A 6,738-nucleotide genomic window follows, 5' to 3' on the forward strand; every position below is an offset into this window, starting at 1 on the left:
TAGCGTAGATCCATGTTATATACCTAGGGGGGATAATATGGGGTACCAAGGGAGGTACCCAAGGTAATAATGTAATAATGGGATGGGCCATAGTAATAAATAAGGTGGTTAACCCACATCATGTAAGGGACCACAAGTAGTTAATAATAATGTAATGGGCCCATGGTATTAGTTGATGGTATGAGGGAACCATGGTAATAACCCATGGTATTGTATGTATGAGGCCTATATAGAGGCTAGAGACTCCACATGGGAGATAGTGAAGGATTATTGTATGAACAGGCATATGGCTTGTGGAGTGTTCTCCTTCCTTAAGGAGTGAATGTATGCTGTTGCCCTACCTTAAGGGTCTTGATATCAATAAAGAATCATTTCATATTATTTCTGGGTTTATTTGCATTGTCTTATATTTTCATATCAGATCTATAATATTTCCGGGTCAGATCTACAACAATCCATTTGGACCCAAGATATTTTAAGAATCAAGAGGTTTTCACTTGGGTTTCTTTTTTATCCCTCTAGATCTTGATAGATCTAGGGTTAATGTGGATCTATGCTAGTATCACGACACCATGTAAAGAGAATATATCAAACATGTATCGCAATCTTATCATACTAGTCCCCAAACAAGTTGTATAAAGCTAAAATGCTTTAAAAAAAATATGAAAGTGTTGGTTTGTGGCTTAATAGTCATATTCCCAAAATCAGTAAATGTCAGGAAATTGTTGTGGGAGAAAATATTCATACTATCATGTGCAAAAGAACAAAAAATTAGGCCTTCTACATGCAAAAGGACCAACAAGGTGTTATGCAGCCAGATCAAAAAACAGGACAAAAGATAAATCAACGACTTGAAAATTAGCCTCTTCTGGGGGGGGGGGGGAATCTCCTTTACATCACATAAATGGACAATTATTGGATGATACAAATGGCAGAACCTTATTGGTATATATAAGAGTCTAAGGGGTCATAATGTAATCAAAGCCTCTATAGCAATAAAAATGTAAGGGCGTAACAATAACAATAATGGGATTCTATGGTGCAAAACAATAATAATATGGGGGCTACATGGGCACAACAATAACAATAAGGGTGCTACACTATTAATATAGGGACCTAACATGCCCCTCTCCTTCAAAAGGTGTTTTCCTCACCTCTTGAGTAGTCCTATATGCTTTTGTATAAAATTCTCATCCTCCCATGTGGAATCTTCAGTGGGTAAGTTCTTCCACTTAATGAGATACTCTGAAATTGATCGATTTCATAGATGTTAGGTTCTTGTTTCCAAGAATGACTTAGGCTCCAATATGATTTTTCATTCCTCATCAAGTTCTGGCAATATTGTTTGAATTTTGAGCTTGTCACCGATAACCTTCTTTAAGCATGAAACATGGAAAATTGACTGTACTCGGGAAGATGCAGGAAACTCCAATTTGTATGCCATAGTTCTAATATTTTGAAACACCTTGTAAGAACCATAGTACTTGGGTGATAATTTATTACCCTTCTTAGCTTTCTTAAGGGACATTTGTTTGTATGGTTGTAGCCATAAAAATACCCAGTCACCTACGTCAAAAATTCTTTCAGTGTGATGTTGATCTTCATGTTGTTTCATTCGATTCTGTGCCAAAGTGAGGTTATCCATTAAGAGTTAGAGAAATTGTTGTTGATCTTTGATGTGATATTCCACTGCTTGAACCTTATAATTTTCTATTAAAGATGATGTGATGGATGGCGGATGATATCTATAAAGTTCCACAAATGGGGTCATTTTTCTTGCAGTATGGAAGGAATTTTTTATACCACCATTCAACCAGAGGTAATCACTTAACCCATTGTGTTTGTTTATCAGATACAAAGAAACAAAGATATCCTTCCAAATAATTGTTCACTATCTCACCTTTCCCATCAGATTGAGGATTGTAAAATGAGCTATGAGTTAATTGAGTACCAAGACATGAAAATAATTTTTTTCGAAAGTTTCCAGTGAAAACGGGATCTCTGTCACTTAGAATAATCTTTGGGTTTCCATGTAGCTTTTAAATTGTTTCCATAAATGCCATAGAAAATGTACTGGCTTTAAAAGGATGATATAATACACAAAAGTGTGCATAATTGGTAAGTCTATCAACTACAACCATGATGAAAATATTTCCTTCAGACTTGGGTAAACCTATAATAAAATCCACTAAGACCTCCTCCCAATGTTATCTTGGAATGGATAAATGTTGTAATATACTTGGGGTCTTAACTATATCAATTTTATTTGTTGGAAAACCAAAAATTCTACCACAAAATTTTGAATATCATATTTAAGGCCATCGAAAAAAATACTTCTTTACCTTGTCGTAAGTTTTTAAAAATCCTGAGTGCCCTCCTAAAGGAAATGTTTGCAATTCAAAAATAATATTTTGTTTGAGTTGGGAATTATTACATAGATATAAGTGATCTATGTACCATAATGATTCATTTTTCTAGATAAATGTATCTGATATACTGGGATCTTGCTACAACTTTAAAATGAGTGTCCACACCTCTTCATCATTCTTTCATTCCTCCCTTGCTTCAGTTTTCTAGTTAGGTTGGATAATAGAAATAGTATAGAGAAATGATTCCATATCCTCATCCCTTCTTGAGAGTGCAACAACAACAACATTTTTCTTCCCTTTTTTGTAGATGATTTCAAAGTCATAACCCAACATCTTAGTGACCCAATTTTTTTGCTCTTCTGAAGATAATATTTGTTCCAAAAAGGATTTAAGACTATCATGATTTTTTTTTACCTTTAAGTTTCTTCCTATTAGGTAAGGGAACCATTGTTAGGATCTACCATAACACGCTCATGAGATACAATACAACCCAAATATTCCACCTCTTGTACCCCAAAGAAACGTTTGGAGGTTTTTGCATACAATTGTTTCTCTTCCAATAGTTTGAGCACCTTTTCAAAATGTTGAACATGATCCTCCCAATACTTGTTGTAGATTAGTATATCCTCGAAAAATAATAACACAAATTTTCTAAGGAAGAGTTTGAAAATGGAATTCATCAAACCTTGAAATGTGGAAAGTGCATTAGTAAGGCCAAAAGGCATGACCAAAAAATCATAATGCCCTTCATGAGTAATGAAGTTTTCTTTCGAAATGTCTTCAATGTTCATTCTAATTTGATGATATCCTAAATGAAGATCCAACTTGGTGAAGTCAATTGCTCCATGTAATTCATCCAACAATTCATCAATGACAAGAATGGGAAATTTATCTTTAATAGTGATCTTGTTGAGCTCCCCATAATTCATACACATATGTCATGATCAATGATTTTTGTGCCAATAATATTGGATCAGATAAAGAACTTTGGCTAGGTTGAATTATACCTCCTCTAGAATTTCTACAACCATATGCTCAATTTCACTCTTTTGGGCATAGAAATATTTGTAAGTTCTCATGTTTGGAGGAACGCTTCTTGGAATCAAGTGAATAGCATTATCATGATCATGAATAGGTGGGATGCCTTTGGGAGTCTTAAATACCTTGGAATGATTATCTAACATTCTTTGTAGATCTGGAGAAACAAATTGTTGGAAATAATACTGAGAGGGGGGGGGTGAATCAGTATTATCAGATCAATAAAACTTTTTCATTTCATACTTAGAAACATATACGCTACTTCAGTTAAGTGAACTCGCGTGTACACGCTACTATGTTTATTGCAACTAGCGTATATCCAGAGATCTTATGATTCAGTTAGCTTATCTTCAGTAATTGCATCAGAACATCATTAACCATATTAACAGTGAACAGGTGCAGTATAACAGAACAGATCATCACACAAAAGCCACACACATGAACACCATGATATAAGGTGGAAACCCAATGTGGGTGAAAACCACCTGCTGCAATTCGTCTCTTTCTTCTTTGATAAGAAACTTCTTTTACAATGTACTGGTGCAGTCCTTTACCAGCACGCAGGCTACAACCTGCAGAGGACTACAATCCTCTTAGCTCTTGTACTAGCCGATCCATTTACTAGTACGTAGGTGCCTACCTACAGAATTCTCCAACCTTTACTCCCCTTGCTCTTGTACTGGCTGATATGTTTACCAGTACGTAGGTGCTGGCCTACGATCTACCCAGAACCACGTTTCATACATTTTCATACTGGATCCATAAGACAATCACCTTGTAGTACAACCTGCATTATTAATCACTGAAACACTGAAACTCTGTCAACAACGCAGTCACCAGAACACAGAGCAGACACAGAACTCTGCAATAACCATCAGACCCATCTGCAACTTAAAATATCAAGCTTTACAATGTACACGCTACTTGGATGAACCCAACCTGCGTGTATACGCACTTTTTCCAAGGCCAACCTGCGTACAGATCTAAAAATATTTCCTTATAACTTTGCAGCTGTACCAGACATCAATCATACTATAACACTTATAGAACATTATTTGCGTCAGTATGCAGATCTAGAATAAGCATAATCAACCATATAAAGATAGTTCATTTCAAACCATTTGATCCCGATCTCTCCTTAGATCTTGTTCTCCATCAACCGGTGAGATCTCTCCTTAGCTCAGATCAAGCAATGCATCATCAACCCATAATCTGCATACTGGATCTAATACTTCATCAGATATTCAAGACATTTCAGATCAATTTGCCTAATGATCTTCTTCTCCTTATATAGACCTAGGCCTTGCTCGATACCACGGGCCAAAACCATAGAAATCCAATACCATCAACTTCAAAACTAGGGATCAACACGTCCGTCGAGACACCATGGTCCAAAACCATAGGCACAACTTCCAAGGAATAACCACCACGGACCAAAGATAAGTTTTTCCACATACACGCTCTTTTACTGAAGCCAACCTGCGTGTACACGCGACTTGGTATATAGCGAACCTGCGTATACGCGACTTGGTATATAGTGAACCTGCTTGTATACGCGACTTGGTATATAGTGAACCAACGTGTATATATTTTCTCTTCATACTTGTAGTCTGATCATCAATTCCTTGCTGCTATCCTTCTGCACTATGATTTGTCATCAGTGTGATTTGCCATCAAGGCCAACACTTGTCTCATAATGCCAACAATCTCCCCCTTTGGACTTGATGGCAAAGCTGACTTGTTACACTTAGAACTATCATCTGATTCCTTTGAGCTATCCTCCATTAGTCACATCTGACATCTCTTCTGAAGATTCATCCAGTTATACATAAGTGAGATATTCTTCTATGAGAGGGTTTCCATCAAGTACAACACATGCATCATAATGCCAACAATATCCCCCTTTGGACTTGATGGAAACAACACCAAATCACTCTCCCCCTTTGACATCAAGGGCAAAGGGTGGACCAAGATGTTCTCTTCCTTTGCTGAACATTTCGCTGTCCATACTCCCCCTGAGTATCTGTTAAAATCTCTGAATGATCTCCCCCTTTGTATATGCCAAAGTGTACCAATCTGTCAATGCTCCCCCTGAGTACATGCCGGGTCTCTATACTGCTGAAGTGTGCTGTTCATGCTCTTCCTGACCGTAGGCAAGATCTGCAAAAGATGTTCTTCAAGGAGAACATGACTCTATACATCATAAAAGACCTTCCTATCACCAAAGACTCATACATTCATCCATCTCTCAACTAAGTGAGGATATACAAAAATTGACTCATCCACCCAACCAAGTGGGGATACATCAAAAGTTTACATATGACAACCAATTACATTGCATCAATCATCCCAGGCATAGTGGGGAAACCAAAATAGGCCATTACATGACCTTGACACCATGAAAGAGATACCACAAAATAGATATATGACATAGAGACGAAAGAACTAGACCAAGACTTATGAAAGTCACCAGCAGCATCTGATAATCACCATTCAGATCAGCAACCAAGAGATCCTTCTGTTCTCCTTTCGCCTTTGTTCCACCTGAAATCAACAACAAATGTGAACTAGAACCAAAAGCTTTAAGATAATGCCAACAATGCATCATTGGAAGATTATCTGCTCCCCCTGAACCTGTGCCAGATGATCTCTGTCAGACCCATATCAGACTTTCTGCAACCAACATCTGTCCCTGCTGATTTCCTTCAAAACTCCATATACGCGTCTGCATCCACATAAACAAGCGTATATACGCGGATAGGCCTTATGAAACTCGCGTACAACTATTTTCATATCAGCAACCTGTAAATGTCCTGCAGCAAGGTATGTCTGAACATAGATGTCAACTCCTCCTTTTAAACATCATCATGAAATCATTCACATTACACGTGAAACCACCATAGCCATTACATCAACGTCAAGATCTACATGATCCAAGTATCATTACTTGGGAACATCTGCATCAACCAACATATGTAAGTATAGACCTATCATCATATAGATACGAACTCATCATCATGTCTCCAACAAAGTGACTTTGAGGAGTCATCCATGTATCAGCACTATGTATCTTGAGCTCAAACTCTTTTGACAAAGCTTCTTGATATCATCATCAGCAACAATCCTTATCCACATGAGTGCCTACATCATAACTGTATGATCTTTATGCATATGACAACAACAATATATAAGTGACTCATCATCAAGTGAGGAAGATGTGTATTCAAGCTTTGTACTTCTCCTTGTCCTTATGAAGATCACCATGTAAGCACCATAAATCTGATCTGAACATCTTCTATGTAACTTCAAGAATCATATGAGAGTTTATCAT

Source organism: Pinus tabuliformis, chromosome X (genome assembly GCF_031772625.1).
Source record: "Pinus tabuliformis cultivar Carrire ecotype Pingquan chromosome X, CPIR1, whole genome shotgun sequence".
NCBI lineage: Eukaryota > Viridiplantae > Streptophyta > Pinopsida > Pinales > Pinaceae > Pinus > Pinus tabuliformis.